General features: G+C 39.1%; 1 long non-coding RNA gene across 1 annotated transcript; it reads right to left on the bottom strand.

The window, feature by feature from the left end:
- Positions 1-4054: 4054 nt before the first annotated feature.
- On the bottom strand, positions 4055-15242 carry LOC147584064 (uncharacterized). The gene is made up of 3 exons (XR_015255140.1): positions 14990-15242; positions 8269-8374; positions 4055-6102 (listed from the first exon to the last, which is right to left on the bottom strand). It is a non-coding gene; the product is annotated as an uncharacterized LOC147584064 (long non-coding RNA).
- Positions 15243-17533: the final 2291 nt, after the last annotated feature.

The following is a 17533-nucleotide window of genomic DNA, read 5'->3' on the forward strand; positions in this document are numbered from 1 at the left end:
GGGCTTAACATAAGTTATTTAACATTACCTATTAATAGACATATCATTTATCAAAATGATCTTGTATAATATTTTAAGCTCAGAGTTTTATTTATTTTATTAAAATAAAAGCTACTCATTTTTATCTTTATTTTACCAAAAAAAAAAAAAAAAAAAAACCTCTTCAAACTTAAGATTGCAATAATCTGAGTATTGAAAAAGCCTTCCAGGGGCATCCAAATCTTCCTCTGAGTAATCTTTGTAAATATTATTTAATGATGGCACAAGAAGATTATCTTAGCTTCTTGTCCCCCGTTCTCTCCCATATGACTGGCCAGAGCTTGGGGAAGACTAACTGGTGCTGTAGTTCGAATCCTGGAGCCAAAGCTTCCTGGGGGAAAAAGCACTGATTTGTAGCAATTAGCAGACACCAATTTCTTTGGTGTCAATACTCCCACCAAGACTAATTTCTATTTTTCTCTTAAGTTTGTATTTATTTATTGATTGATTCATTCATTCATTCATTTATTTTTGAGAGAGAGAACCGGGGAGGGGATGGCCTTTCTAAGCAAGACATGAAATTCAGAGCCATAAAAACTGATACATTTGATCACATAGATAAAATTTTGAAATTGCAAGAATAGATTGTCAACTAATTATAAATAAACCAACAAACCCAGATATCTCACACTGTAAGGCTCGGCCCCGAATCGGTGCTGTCACTAAGTGTATTAGTTTTCTATTACTGCCGGTGTTAGTCTGCTCCGTGCTAGGACGGCTGTAACAATCCCACCACCGAGTGGGGGGCTTAACAACAGAAATGTATTTTCTCACAGTCCTTGAGGCTGGAAGAGTCCAAGATTAAGGTGTCTGTTGAGGCCTCTCTCCTTGGTTTGCAGATGGCTATTTTCTCTCTTGTCCTCACAAGGCCTTTTCTCTGTGCTGGGAAGTGGTGCAGTGAGGTTCTGGCTTCTCTTCCTCTTCTTATAGGGATTAGGATCCCACTCTTGTGATCACAATTAATCTTTTTTATTTTGTTTATTTATTTTGAAAGAGCAAGAGTGAGTGGGGGAGGGGCAGTGGGGTTGGGGGGGGGGCAGGAGAGAAAATCCCAAGCAGCCTCTGCACTCTCAGTGCAGAGTCCAGGAACTCAAGAACTGTGAGATCATGACCTGAGCTGAAGCCGGGTGCTTAACTCACTGAGCCACCCAGGCACTCCAGACCGCAAGTAATCTTCATTACCTCCTTAAAGATCCTGTCTCTAAATACAGTCACCTTGAGGATTAGGCCTATTACTTTTGGGGAATACAACTCAGTTCGCAACATTGATGTAGCAAATTACACAAATTTAGCAGCTTAAAACAACACAAGTGTGTTATCTCAGTTTTGTGGGTCAGGAGATTGGGTTGGTTTCTCCTTTATGGGTTTCACAAAGATGAAATCAGGGTATTGTCTCATGGGGTTCTTGGGGAGAGGCTCTGGGAGCGTCTGCTTCCCAGCTCATTGTCAGTGGACTCCAGTTCCCTGCAGTTAGAGTTCCCTGTCTCCTTGCTGGCTGTCATTTGGGAGTCACTCTTAGCACATAGGGGTCTCTTTCAGGCCCTTGCATGCAAGCCCCTCCAACTCAGAGCCAGCAGCAGTATGTCAAATCCTTCTCACACTGGAAGTCTCCAACTTCTTGTTCTGTGCTTTTGAGAGATCACATGATTAGATTAAGCTCATCTATAATCCAGGATAATCACCCCATTTAGGTTCTGTTACCTTAATCACATCTGCAAATTCCCTTTTGCCATATAATAAAGCATCTTCACAGCTCCCAAGAAGATCTTTAGGGACCCATTATTCAATTTGCCACACTCACATCTATATTAGAGCTTCAAATCTCTCCAAGAGAGATTTATGGAAATGACATTAAACAATAATGGTGATAGGAGATCTTGATTTGTTCCTAGTTTAGGAGAATAGCTCTAGCATTTCATCATTCAGCATGATGCTGACTTTCAGCCTGAGACGTGTGTGTGTGTGTGTGTGTGTGTGTGTGTGTGTGTGTGGGTGTCTGTCTGTCTGTCTGGCTTTCCTGTTAATATATGTATACCAAAAAGTATCCATATATCTCCATTTCCTATCTTTAAACATCAACAATGGATGCTCAACATTGTCAAATGACTATTTGGCATCTATCTACTATAATCCTTATGCTTTTTTTCTCCTTTGACCTATTAATATGGTGCATGAATTGTATTATTTAAATGAGTAGTTTTTCTATTATTGAATTGTCATTTTATTCTGGAGTTGTTTTAATATGTGCTTAGAAACATATCATGTGAATTTATTTTATATGAATTTTTTAAATGTAATTTTCTATTTTTTCTTCTTTGTTTTCACATCAGGGCTGTTATGATCTTAGTATGATGATCTTATTATGATGATCCTTCTAAGGAATTGGGTCATTCCTTTCTCTCTATGCTCTGGAACTATTTAAATATTACATCCTCTATTCTTCATGAGTTTGAAAGAACTCATCTAACAACCACTTGGACCTAGCACATTTAGAGGGAAAGTCTCTTTGTTAACTTTCTTATTTTTTTCATCTTTTTGGATCAGTGCTTCATTGTAAAAAATCTAGTCCTTCACCACAGTTTATTTCTAATAGCAAATACCTATACATATATTTTGAATGACCATATCTATCAATATTTAAGGTTTTGAATGTAACCAGCAAACTTGTGTTTTGCATGTCTTCTTGAGGTTGGACTGACAACACCACTCACCATGGGGCAAAGATGTCTAAACTATTTTAACAACACTCATACAAGAGCAACTTGTCTTTCAGAAGTACGTTCATGGGAATGGCAATGAGAAGTTAAAGCAATGTCATCAAGCTCTCAATAATCATTTGTAACTTTTTTTTCTCAAAATAAAGCTGTATTTTCAAAATCCATCTTCAATTTTCATTGATATTCAATTCCAACAGCTTACCTTAAAGGTTACAAATCTGCGGGCGCCTGGGTGGCGCAGTCGGTTAAGCGTCCGACTTCAGCCAGGTCACGATCTCGCGGTCCGTGAGTTCGAGCCCTGCGTCGGCTCTGGGCTGATGGCTCAGAGCCTGGAGCCTGTTTCCGATTCTGTGTCTCCCTCTCTCTCTGCCCCTCCCCCGTTCATGCTCTGTCTCTCTCTGTCCCAATAAATAAACATTGAAAAAAAAATTTAAAAAAAAAAGGTTACAAATTTGTAATATCTTCTGATTAAAAGAAGTGGATTCAAAACTAATAAATTTCCTAGAATGAACTTTTGACAGAAAATAACATTCAAAGCATCCTATCAATTCTGGAAATTTTCAGTGATTGCTTTTTGCAAGTGTGCAATACTGAGATCATCACCTACTTCATGGTTAATTATGGTTAAATTATGAAAAATGTCACAGTGGTATGTAGAAACCATTCTTCCAAATTTTTTACTTTCATTTTTTGCTCCTTTATTTTAACCGTCATCATAAAACATGTTGCATCCTTTTCTTGCATGGAAGCATTAAAGTTATTAAAATACAGAGGATATTAGAGAAAAGTAAGTCTGGATGTCCATTCTGTGTCTTTAAAATGTTGGGACCAAAAACACAAAGAGATTTTTCCATAGCTCAAATATTCTCAACAGATTTTTTTTTCCTGAAGAACCCACCCTTTATGTCACCATGCAATGGCACATGTTTATGATCAACTCATACAGTAAAAGAATAAAGAGAATGTTGTCAAAGTTAATGCATTAGCCTTTAAGTAATTCACAATTTTTACAGCATCAGTGAGCACACTATTTAGTCAGCTGTTATTTTTCATAGCAGACTTTCTCAGTGAAGGAAGAAGTGTTATTGATTTACAAGCCAGATTCTTAATCTGGGTAACTACTTCAGAATGTTTTCCTCTGAAACATCAGAGCATATTCCTGCAGAAAACTTAATTCCAGACCACATTTGTTGACAAAAAAGTAGATTTGATTAAAAATTAAAATGACTGCAAAAAATAACAAGTTACAAAAAATAAATGCTAACATTTGCTCATTTATACACATTTGGTTTGTGGTTGACACCTTAAAATATCACAAGTTGTAATGCACATTACTTTTTTGTATTTTTAGTACACTTTCTTTTTCTGTTACATGTTATAATCAATCAATAGTGTTCTAAATGGCTTCCTTTGGTGGACTAGTGCATAATCGTATCTTCTGCAAAAATAAGTGTGTCTTCCTTCCAATATTTATATCTCTCATTAAAAAAAAATGTTTATTTATTTATTTTGAGAGACAGAGCAGAGAAGGGGCAGAGAGAGAGGGAGGGAGAATCCCAAGTAGGCTCCATGCTGCCAGAGCAGATATGAGGCTTGAACCCACAAACTGTGAGATCAGGGCCTGAGCTGAAACCAAGAGTCAGAGGCTTAACCGACTGAACCACCCAGGTGCCCCTATACCTCTCATTTCTTTTTCCTTTCTAATTGCATCGGGTGGTAAATCCAGAATTATTTAAACTAGTTTTTCAGTTTCAGCACTACTAGCATTTTGGTTGGCTTTAAAAACATTATTTTATTATTTTTTTAAGTTTATGTATTTATCTTTGAGACAGAGCATGCTCATGAGCGGAGGATGGGCAGGGAGAGAGAATCCCAAGTAGCCTCCACACTGCCAGCACGGAACCCCACGCAGGAGTCGAACCCACGTACCGTGGGATCATGTCCTGAGTCGAAACCAAGAGCTGGACTTTTAACTGACTGAGCCACTCTGGCGCCCCTGGATTGTGGGGGGAGGAGTGGACTTTCTTGTGCATTGTAAAATGTTTAGCAGCATCCCTGGCCTCAACCCCATAGATGCCAATGGAGACATCATGTGGTTCAAAGGGTGAATCAGGAGTGTCTAAGTAAGAGTGCAAAGAGAATAGCAGCGGCAATTAGGAAACAATATTGAAGGGTGAGATTGAAGGGTGGAGGAGTGAAATCTGTTACTGAGCCCCTCTCAGATGTTTTTCTGATTTGTTATTTGTGAATACTTATTTGACTAGAAATTAGTTATACAGTACAATTTCATCATGAAAAATATGCAGAGATAAAAAGAGTCTAGGAAAAATATTCAAAATTATCAGAGTTGCTAATTCCGAGTGGAGGATTCATTGTTTTTTTTCAACTTTAAAAATATATATTTTTATGACTTTCCTGGATCCATTTACTAAAAGTTGAGAATATATATTTTTATAATAAAATACCATTTAAATTATTAATTTACAAAGTTGGTAGATGCTGACTCATCATAATTGTGTTGAAAACCAAATCATTAGAAAGTCTAATAAAATATTAAAGCTCCTTGTTTATGAATTGTAGAAATGTCTTGTTTGTAATTTCCATTTTTTTGCAATAAAAATATATTGTTCTTTTGTTGGAAACAATTTTGATTTTTTTAAGGGAAATGTTTTGGAGTTGGATTTTGATCAAAAACTCCGAAGCATGATTATGGGAGTAAGTTGTTAAACATAATGTACATCTCTGGAAGTATTGGTAAGTGAAAAAAACCTAAAAATCTCCTAACTTGCCTTGTAGTCAACTTTATCTCCTAGGAAATAGGGACAGCAAATAGGTGATTTTCCATTATGAATGCAGGAAGAACTACACAATTATCAGAGCCCCATGCAAAATGAAAATGTGGGCCTTTTGTTCAAAACTTATTAAGAATTTCAAGACAGTGACAGAAGAAGGGCATCTGGGTGGCTCAGGCGGTTAAGCTCCCTACTTCAGCTCAGGGCATCATCTCATTGTGCATGAGTTTGAGCCCTGCGTTGGGCCCTGATGACAGCTGGCGTCTGGAGCCTGCTTCGGATTCTGTCTCCCTCTCTCTCTGCCCTTCCCCCACTTGCACTCTGTCTCTCTCAAAAATAAATAAACATTAAAAAATAGTTTTCTTAAATAATAAAAAAAAGATGGTGACAGCAGAATACTTGAAAAATGTGGGCCATTTCTGAGCACAGGACTCTGTATAATGACATAAAGCAGGTCCTGTCCATAGGAATAATTTCTTCACTTACCAAAGGAGAAATGGTGGGGCCTGGAAGGAAACATTCATCTCACAGTTCAAGCCAGTGAAAGGTATGCCCTAGATTTTAGAAAAATTAAGAAAGATGGGGGGTTCAAAATCCTACGAAGATGTTTTTAAAAAGCTCATGATACAAAAATTAGGAAAGGGAAGACTTATAGGAAAACTCATAATTATCTTCAGATATTTTAAAGGTATTATGCTATTCTGGAAAATCTGGCTTTATTTACTTCACATTCCTTTTGTTCTGAGTTCTGAGACTCCCTCCCCCCCCCCTTTTTTTTAGAGATCAACCCTTTCAATTTCCTCTCCTCACGTCATTTATGTGGTTGATGGTGTTCATTTTAATATGGCGTGACAGTCCCCTACACACACACACACACACACACACACACACACACACAGAGCCACAGGAGATTAGTCAAAGATAGAACACCTAACTCAAATTAGGTCATAAGAGTCCATTCTCTAGAAAGGAATATTTATGACCCAATAATGCAACTAGAACTTACTGATTGATGTTACAGGGTAAACTGATTATATAGAAGCAATATTATTACACAGTCACTTTCTCCTAAGGAACATACTGCTATGTGCCTGGAGGTGTTTAAGTGTGGCCTGAATTATTCAAAAAGAGATGCAAATAACAGACAGAATATAGGAACAGAATAAACGTTTCATTTTAAAAGAAAACCTGCAAAAGTTTTTAAATACATAATACAGATGCATAACCTTTCCCCTGTCTCTCTTAACAATTTTAAATGCCTCTATTTAAGTAGTTTTTTTCTTGAATTTAAAACATAGAATTCTGGGGCGCCTGGGTGGCACAGTCGGTTAAGCGTCTGACTTCAGCCAGGTCACGATCTCGTGGTCCGGGAGTTCGAGCCCCGCGTTGGGCTCTGGGCTGATGGCTCAGAGCTGGAGCCTGTTTCCGATTCTGTGTCTCCCTCTCTCTCTGCCCCTCCCCCGTTCATGCTCTGTCTCTCTCTGTCGCAAAAATAAATAAACGTTGAAAAAAATTTTTTTTAAATAAAAATAAAAATAAAACATAGAATTCTCCTCAAACCTCTAACCAACACCTCTAATATAAAATTTGTTGTACTTACATTTATATTTAAGAATGGTTACAATTACTAGGTTGTCTTTTATTCCCTTTAAACTCTCCATATTTCACACCTTGACTTCAACTGGGTGAGCGTGTTTAATATTATATGCCTTCTAGCCTCAAACTCCCAATACCTGTCTTTATTTTTCCTATTGTACCTTTTTTATTGTTTCCTTAATAATGGAAAAAATGATATGTAAACACACAATATGTACTGACTTTAAATGCCAGGATTATATTTTCTGAAATGAGGTGCCAACAACATAGTAAAACTAAAATTGAATAAACAATTAATTATTACTGACAACTTTGCTTTGGTGGATGAGCACAGAAATTCCTCAAATCAAAACTCTCATTAATGCACTGAAAAAAAATGTATGTTGAAATTTAGATCATTCCTGTAGTGATAAAAATTATCCCTATGTTGAGTAGCTTTATTCAAAAAGAGATAGAAATAATAAGAGATGGGAGAAATGTGTATTACATATCATCCGTTATTTGAAATAAGTAAATAGTTAATTCAACTGTGGGACAGAAAGGCGATGGTCTTTTATTGGATAGGACTTCAGTGGTTTAAGGTTAGAGGGATATTTCACCCCCAATTTGACTTTTATTTATCTATTATCTGAACATATCCACTAGACTATTTCAATTTGGGGTAATAATTTTAATTGTTCTATTTTTCTCCAGCTTTTATTGTCAATAGAAAAAAAAACATTGTCAAAATAAAACTGAAGCCCATAATGAGGCCATTTTTTTCTTCTTCACAAATGAAATAATTGCACAGACTGTCAAGAAATTCCTTCACTTAGAATATTTCAAAATACTCTGGAATTACTATTTAATATCTGAAATTAGGGGATGCTAAAGTGGAAATAGAGGAAGAGAAAGATTTGTGTAATTATGTCATTGAAAGTCCACACAGTTGAATGTATTAGGGTGTCTGTGTTAGGCAGCATTTAAGATGGCTCCTAATAATCCCTACTTTGTACTAGTCATGTGTTACCCTCTCCTTTTGAATATGGGGTGCATGTAGCAACTCACTTCTGACAAACAGAATATGGCAAAGTGATGTGACATCATTTCTAAGACAAGGTTAGAAAAAGGCTGTGGGCTTTCACCTTGATCACATTCTCTCTTGCTGTCTCTTGGATTGTTCATCCGGTAGAAGGCAGCTGCCATGCTTGAGGCATCCCTGTGGAGAGGCCCTCAAACAAGGGACTGAGCCTGCCAACAACACAGAGGTAAGGTTAGAAGTGAGCCTCATCTTAGTCAAGCCTTCAGATGTGAGCATAGCTCTAGCTGATAGTTTGGTTGCAACCCTATGAAAGACCCTCAGTCATAGGCACACTGCTAACCCATGCTTAGATTCCTGATCATTGGAACTGTGAGATGATAAATGTTATAAATTGTTAACTTTGGCAGTAGTTTATGATGCAGCAACAGAGAGCTAATATAGTTATACCAACACTGAGATTTTGGGGAAGGGTATATTTGATAATATTCTATGCATAATTTTACCTAGAAAATAAGGGCAAAAGGGTTGAGGTAAGAAAGAAAAATGTCCCCACCAAGATGTCCATGTTCTAACTCATGGAACCTGTGAATAGGTTACTTTACCTGGCAAAAGGGATTCTGCAGATGTAATTACATTAAAGTGGTCAACATGGGGAGATTATCCTGGATTATTCAAGTGGGCCCAATATAATTCTAAGAGTCATTATGAAGTGGAGACAAGGGAATCAGAGTCAGAAAAGGAGATGTGACATTGGAAGGAGAAGTTGAAGTGATGTGCTTTAATGAAGAGTCAGGGGTCAAGGAAGGCAGGTGGCCTCTAGAAACCGGAGAAGGCACCAGAATGGATTCTTCCCTAGAGCGTCCAGAAGGAAATGGTATGTCCAGTTTTTCTTCTTGAACTATAGGTTACCTAGGATAAAAACAGGGAAGAACTTTTTTTTTTTTTTTTTTTTTTTTTTTAAATTTTTTTTTTTTCAACATTTATTTATTTTTGGGACAGAGAGAGACAGAGCATGAACGGGGGAGGGGCAGAGAGAGAGGGAGACACAGAATCGGAAACAGGCTCCAGGCTCTGAGCCATCAGCCCAGAGCCCGACGCGGGGCTCGAACTCACGGACTGCAAGATCGTGACCTGGCTGAAGTCAGACGCTTAACCGACTGCGCCACCCAGGCGCCCCAGGGAAGAACTTTTTTAACATCTCCCACTATGTGCCCTTAGAATCAGGTCACCAACTGGTTTTAACCAGATGACTAGGCTGGGGTTGGTTTCTCTTCCTCAAATGTTTTGGTTTTCAAAAGACAGAGAGAGAATTGTGTCTTGCTCCCACCCTCATCCTTTCGATGTGCATTTAAATGCTGCAATTCCAAATTTAATGTGCTCTCCAGGTGTAGAAGCTCATGCATTAGGGTAAAGACAGGAAGAACATCTAGTAACTCTGAATAGTGTTTCTTCAATTTCAATTGTTCAGAATATCAAATAATCATTTGTCGAAGAAGAAAGACAATAGGACAAAACTGGAGAAAAATGATCATCTGCCCAAACTTGGTAGTTGGATTGGGACTTGTCTTGGCATCTTGGCCTCCAGATACAAATCTGAGAATGGATTTTGACCAGCACAAAAGCTGAAAGCAAGCAAAGCAAAAAAAATCCATATCCTTGGTCTGGTGGAGGAGAAAAAGGAAAACACAAAGCTTTCTGAAGACTGAAAAGCAAAGCACATTGGTGAGAATACATAAACAAATAATCTGAGAAGAAAATTTTAACAGACGTAGGCACTTTAATCAAATAAAAGTTGATATGACTTCTTAAAACAGAAAGAGAAAGGCATATGAAGAAAACAGGCCAAAATAAGAAGGGAACCGTTCAAGATGAAGAAAGAGAAGAATAAAGTAGTGAAAGATTACCAAAAAACTAGACATATAATAAAGAAATTAAAACCCACCCTGTAGGGGATAAAACACATGATGTGAAAAGCTGAAATAGAGAGTTGGGATGCTGTCCTGAAATGCAAAGACAGGATGGAGGCTAGTCATGGAATAGAGAGAAAGAAAATATAAGAAAAATAAAATGGTTATTCATAAAGAAGAGCAAAACCTATGAAATAATAATCAGAAACTTTACCAGAACTAAACATATCTACAGATGTATTTTTAAGTTCTCCATCCTCCAGGCAAAATGAATGAAATCTATACCTAAATATATCTTCCAGTACTTTTATTTTCAAGGATTAGACAAATGGTCTGCAAAATCTCTAGGCAAAAACATATCTTTATAGCTATACCTAAAACTACACATATCTTGTCTATGTATCTGCATCTACATCTATATTCATAACCTATAAGTAGCAAAAATTTAGGTTATGCCAAGATTTTTCTTCTGAGGAACCATATGCAAGAAAATTCTAGAGCAATTGGGGAAATGTGACCAAACATGTTGTCCCAGGCCAAACTGAATATCACCCAGAAGGGCGACTAAAATCTACACTCATCTTTGGAAGGGCTCATAAAATATGTCACCCATTTATTCACCATTCTTTAATAACTGTAAGACATCCATCCAAGGATCAAGAAATAGAATGAAATTAAGTTCATAAAGAATGCTTTTAAAGGAAAGGCATAGAACACAGAATCTAATATTTTAAAATAATGTCTGAATTACTTTAACGTGGATACATAGCTCAATGGAAATTGCAAAAATTTTTAATGAAGGAGAAAACATAGAAATTGCTCTCCAAGTAATATATTTCAAAGAATGAGTATGCATTTGTGCAGATCTCTAGCTAAGAGAATGTTAAAGATCTATATATTACATTAAGAAACGAAAATACCTATAAATTCACCAATAGAAAAATAATTAAATCCATATGATGTGTAGCATTATGATGAAATGTAATATGGTTCTTTTGGCAGTCTGCTAGAAGACTTTCCAACAGCATGGGGAAATGTACATAATATATTTTGGTGGGGAAAAAAGGAAGTTATGAAACAGTATGCATAAAAGAACCAGTTTTTGTGCAAATAATGCATATGGTGTGATGAAAGGATACTGGAAGGTTTTGTACTAAATCATTAACAGTGATTTTCTCTGGATAAATCTCCTTTTTTGAGATTTATATATATTCCAAATTTTCTGCCTTCATAGTATCACTTTTGTGTGAGTCCCATATGCTAACCGATTGTGCCACTGGAGCTCCTGGTATCACTTTCAAACAAACAACGTGCAGGTTCTCGGCTTCAGCAGCATATAGGAAGATACATAGGCTTCTTTATGTCTCATCAGTTGCTGGAAGAAACAGTTGAAACTTGACCACCAATTATCATCAGAAAGAGCAGTACACTATCCAACATGTAAAACCAAAACCATTATTTTGAGGTAGGCAGACATTCTTTAGCATTTAGATGGACAGCGTTAAAGAACTCAGGTCACTAAGTCATTCAGCTATCCAGGATACATTTCCTGTCTAATGCAGACCAGTGTGCTGATTGCATTAACAGATTTCCCAGAATGCAGCCTGCTCCAGGCATCGGATTAAAATTCTTCTAAGGTTCGATTAGATCATTGGTAAGACCTATCCTCAAAATTCTCTAGGCCAGGATGTTTTGCATTCTCTATAGACGTGACTGATTGATCAGAGTTGGCATTCAAGGCATTACCTATTTGCCCTCATAGGGTCATTACACTGAAGCTACATTCATTAATTTAATCACTTGGTTCTCAGATAGTCTGTCCATCAGTAGATACTTTTTAAGTGCTAGACATTGCCCTACGCATGATATCGAAGCATGGTAATGAACAAGATACCCAAGATACCCACTCTCATGGAGCTTACATCCTGAGATAGTCAGTAAATAAGTAAACACATAAATAAGCAGTTTCATTATAGTTAGTGATGAATGTCATAAGAAAATCAAACAGAAAAATGTGGTAAAATGAGACCAGGTAATTTACTTTAGACAGGATGATCAGATAAGCTCTCTGAGAAAGTGAAATTTGTACCAAGACTGGAATGACATGTGAGAGTGAGCCATGATAAATTCTTTTTAACGTTTATTTATTTTTGAGACAGAGAGAGACAGATGAACAGGGGAGGGGCAGAGAGAGAGACACACACAGAATCTGAAACAGGCTCCAGGCTCTGAGCTGTCAGCACAGAGCCCAACGCGGGGCTCGAACTCACAGATCGCGAGATCATGACCTGAGCTGAAGTCGGACGCTTAACTGACTGAGCCACCCAGGCGCCCCAAGCCATGATAACTTCTAAGAGACAGGCATTTCGTAGAAGGAACAGCTAGTTCAAATATCCTGGGACAGGAACTCACCTGTACCTAAGGAAAAGAAAGAGATCCAGGTTAACGGGAGAAGATAAATGTGGTTGTACCAGTCACAGTCTAATGAGGAAAGCAAAAATCACTTAATGCATTTAAAATAGAGAAAATTAGGGGCGCCTGGGTGGCGCAGTCGGTTAAGCGTCCGACTTCAGCCAGGTCACATCTCGCGGTCCGTGAGTTCGAGCCCCGCGTCGGGCTCTGGGCTGATGGCTCGGAGCCTGGAGCCTGTTTCCGATTCTGTGTCTCCCTCTCTCTCTGCCCCTCCCCCGTTCATGCTCTGTCTCTCTCTGTCCCAAAAATAAAATAAATAAACGTTGAAAAAAAAAATTTAAAATAGAGAAAATTAGGGGTGCCTGGATGGCTCAGCTGGTTAAGTGTCTGACTTTGATTTTGGCTCAGGTCATGATCTCACACTTGTGGAGCCTACTTGGGATACTCTCCCTCTTTCTCTCTCTCTGCCCCTCCCTTGTTTACATTTTTTCTCTCTCTTTCTCTCAAAATTAGTAAGTAAATGAACTTTAAAATAGAGGAAATTAATGTGTAGAACTGGTTGCATGGATGGTAGGAGAGCTGGAATCCAGATGGGATGGTGAGGCAACCCAAAGATTACACATGGCAAGAAGCCATTAGCAACTGCAAGGTGGGAGTGCCACGGGAGGGTGCAGGGGTACCAGGGCACAGGCAGGGCCGTGCAGCAGAAGTTGGACTTCCCCAGCAAGGGCAGGAGACATGGAGGAGACAGGTCAGAGAAATTAGGGGTGACATTTCCAGCACCTCCCTTCCCCCTCTCCCACCAGTGCCATCCACTACTGCCATCTACTGAGGTAGAAGCCAGCCCGTACCAGGGCAGAGCCTGGAATGTGGAAGGAGAGGGCTTGCAGGCAGGGACAGGTGCGGGGCGGGGAGGAGTGAGGTCGAGGGGATGTCAGATCAGGCTGTGGGAGGGTTGGGATCGCCGTCTAAGTGTTAAGGGAAGCCTTGGAAGGTTTCAAGTCCCAGGAAAGAGTGGTATAAAATTCCAAACTTAGAAAAGTTTGCTCCTGCCTACAAGTCTTCTGGGTCACATCTCCTGCAGAGGTTGGTGTACCAGCTGGCCGAATTCCCATCTCCAATGCTGTAGTACGTTATCACAGCAAGAGGCCAATCTTCCATCTACATACTCTACATCGAAAGGGCTCAGAGAAAGTACTTGTGGCTCCAGGACAGTTTAGGGACCTCAGTGATTTGCAGTGTATCATAGTTACAAGCACAAACGGATGCTCTGGCTTCACACCCTCATTTTGTCATCTACCACCTGTGTGACCTTGGACAAGTCACTGAACGTCCCTGTCCTTCTGTTTCCCAACCTGCAAAATGAGGCTAATAATATTACCTACTTGATGGGATTGTCGTGAGGATTTAAATGCATAACCTGGGCCATTGCCTAACCCAGAGAGAAAGTACGAATATGTGTTTACTTAACCCCAGCCTTTGTGAAATGCCCACTCAAAGTGAGGCCATTGGTATTTGTGACAAACCTTAAGGGATATGCTAAAGCTTCAAGTTCCTAAGTCCCTCAAATCAATGCTTCTCAAAGTGTGGTCCCAGACCAGCAGCACAGAATTTAGGAACTTGTTAGAAATGTAAATTATTGGACCTCACCCCAGATCTACTGAATTTGAAGGTGAGCCTGGCGATCTGGTTTTATAAGCCTTCCAGGAGATTCTGAGGCATAACTGCGAACTTTTTTTTTTTTTTTTCAAGTGAGAACTTAAGGTGAGTAGCCTGAAAGAAACATATCTGAACTTCTCTGATTTAACTTATTATACAAAGGCCTTTATTGAACCACAATTCAATATAGGGAATAAGAAATTATTTGTTGAAATGTGTTTCTGCATCCTTCAAAAAATTACATTGTTCAATCCCATGTGAAAGTGATTTTTTAAGTGAAAATGCAATATAAAAGGACATATTACTTATGGCAATATTCAATGTCTTTTCAAAAAATGTTTATTTATTTTTGAGAGAGAGAGAGAGAGACAGAGCATGAGCAGGGGAGGGGCAGAGACAGAGGGAGACACAGAATCTGAAGAAGGCTCCAGGCTCTGAGCTGTCAGCACAGAGCCTGATGTGGGGCTCAAACCCACGAACCATGAGATCATCACCCAAGCCCAAGCACTAAATTCCTCCTATGTTGGTAATAGTGTAGGATTGGTTTCCTTGTTTCCTTTAGTTTTTGTGCTATGTTTTTTGTTTGTTTGTTTGTTTGTTTGTTTTTTAATCTCACACCATTCCCACCCCCTCTAAGGATCAAGGACTCTGCCTTGTGTCCCAGGCTGTTGGCAAAGCTGTTTTTCTCTTGGGACAAGTCTCTAGTAGCACAAGGGGGTCCTTCTGTTGGATGGGCCATAGAAGACTTGCAGGCGGCTATAGAGGGAAGGCCCTCGCCCAAAGAGTTTTTTGAAAGGGGACACGGCTCCTCTGTACAGGAGCAGAGGGGAGCCCTTCAGCACTCACCAGGCTGCAGCAGGCAGGACCTTCTCTGTCAGATCTCTTGCCTCCTCTTCATGATACCCATCCTTCCAGACAACGGCCCTCGTGCAACCTCCCAGAGATGGGACACAATTCTCTTCTCTTTCTACTCATTTCAGTGGCAAAATTTTTCCTGCAAGGCTTCCCTTTTGATTCTCAGAAACCCGGTATGGAAATTAAAACGATTACTGAACATAATTTTGCTTTTCTCTTTGCATTTACGATCCAACAACAACTTTTCCCTTCAAAGCCATGGGAGGGGGAGTGTCTCAGACCAACAAGGAAAAGGTTGGGAAGGGTAAGAAAAAAGAAACATTCTCAAGATTAATATCTCAAGAAGTCTTCCCACTACACTCATAAAATAGAAAGTTATTCCGCAAACTCATGCCGTTCGCTCTTATGTCTCAGTTGCCAAGACTTGGTTTTGAATCACAGTCGCTTCATTTCAACTGTGTCTTCTGGTGGGAACTAATCATACTCCCTTCTGTTGTTAAATATCCTAGTTCTTAGCTTGTTTCCCTCTTGCAAATGTGTGTCTGTTTTTGTAAACCAACTCAAATTCCTTTGGAAAGCAAAGTACAAATAATGCATGAACTAACAAAAGTCTGGTCCGGAGACAAAACTTTGCAAAGTTGCAAATAAACTCAGGCTCTAAGATACCATCTCTTTAAAATATAAATGGTTTTATTCATTTAATAGAAGTGTTAAGTTTTGAAATAAGATTTCATGGGATCAACCTAGCCCAGCCACCTTTCAGTTGCGTGGTACCTCAGTTTCCTCTGCAGCAAAATGGAAAGAATAATAATATCCCTCTGATAAGGTAGTTGTGAATTTAGATAAAATTATATGTAAAGCGCTTACCATAGTGCCTGGAACGTAACAGATGCTCAATGATGTCAGCTGTTGCTAGTATTCTGATGATTCTTATCATTGTTGTTATAGTGACTGGCAACTTTGATCTAAAAAAAGGAATTAGAGGCACCTGGGTGGCTCAGTCGGTTAAGCATCTGATTTCGGCTCAGGTCATGATCTCACAGTTGGTGAGTTGGAGCCCCACGTCGGACTCTGTGCTGACAGCTCAGAGCCTGGAGCCGGCTTCAGATTCTGTGTCTCCCTCTCTCTCTGCTCCTCCCCCTCTCACACTTTCTCTCTCTCCGTATCCCTCTGAAAAATGAATAAAACATTAAAAAAATAAAAATAAATAAATAAAGGAATTATAAGAGCTTCAAAAACGCGTGCAATCCATAAAATGTCATGAGTATAAGGAAGTGAAAAAGATTAAGAACGTGGATAGTTATGACGTTCTAGACTAATTCATCACTCCATTGTTATTTTTGCTTTATCTTTAATAATCTAGCTTTGTCATTTGAATCAGCTCTCAAATAATTTTAAAGTTTTTGACTTATTGGGGCACCTGGGTGACTCAGTCGGTTAAGTGTCCGACTTCAGCTCAGGTCATGATCTCGCGGTTTGTGAGTTCGAGCCCCGGGTGGGGCTCTGTGCTGACAGCTCGGAGCCTGGAGCCTGCTTGGGATTCTGTGTCTCCTTCTCTCTCTGACCCTCCCCCACTTGTGCTCTGTCTCTCTCTATCAAAAATAAACAAATGTAAAGTTTTTGACTTATTAGGAGGCTTACTTTTTGCTTTCTCATTTTCACCAATAGTCTAAATCAAGATGTCTCTAAATATTTGACAGATTTTTTTTTAATGCTTTTATTAATTTATTTTTGAGACAGAGAGAGACAGAGCATGAACAGGGGAGGGACAGAGAGAGAGGGAGACACAGAATCTGAAGCAGGCTCCAGGCTCTGAGCTGACAGCACAGAGCCTGATGCAGGGCTCGAACTCACGGAGTGTGAGATCATGACCTGAGCTGAAGTCGGACGCTCAACTGACTGAGCCACCCAGGTGCCCCAAGATGTCTCTAAATATTTGGAAGTAAATAGGCATTATTACACACACTCAAAAATGCACACATGTGCTCACACACGCATACACACAAGGTATAAATATTACCATGTCCAGGGCACTAGAAGTCATAAGGTGCAGAAATATAGTGTCTCTTTAAAGAGTAGTATATATCACTCTTCTAAAGAGAAGGTTCTTATACTAACCTGCACACTGATTTACTTAGATGATCAGAAAACATGATATAAATGAAGTCACTAAAGAGAATTAAGAAATCCAGATTCCTGAGTTTTGTAACAGACTTGCTGAATCAAACTCTCCCAGCATGGGAAGTCGTTAGGAGGGTGTTTTTGTTTTTGTTTTTGTTTTTGTTTTTGTTTTTGTTTTTGTTTCACAACCTGGCCTCTCCTGTTAGGATGAGTAATGGCGCTCACTGTAATAAAAACGTATGCTGATGTATACACTAGGTGGCTTGTCAGTAATTCAGTTATAGGGAAGCAACAAGAAGAACCTCATTAGAACTTGGTGTCAGAGAAGTGATTGTGGTAGACAAAGAAATTAACAAGAAAACTGATAAGAGCTGCCAAAGATAAGAGTGGAACTGAGTGGGATTGAGCCCCACC

This window comes from Puma concolor, chromosome A1 (genome assembly GCF_028749965.1).
Source record: "Puma concolor isolate L17-30 chromosome A1, mPumCon1.1.hap2, whole genome shotgun sequence".
NCBI lineage: Eukaryota > Metazoa > Chordata > Mammalia > Carnivora > Felidae > Puma > Puma concolor.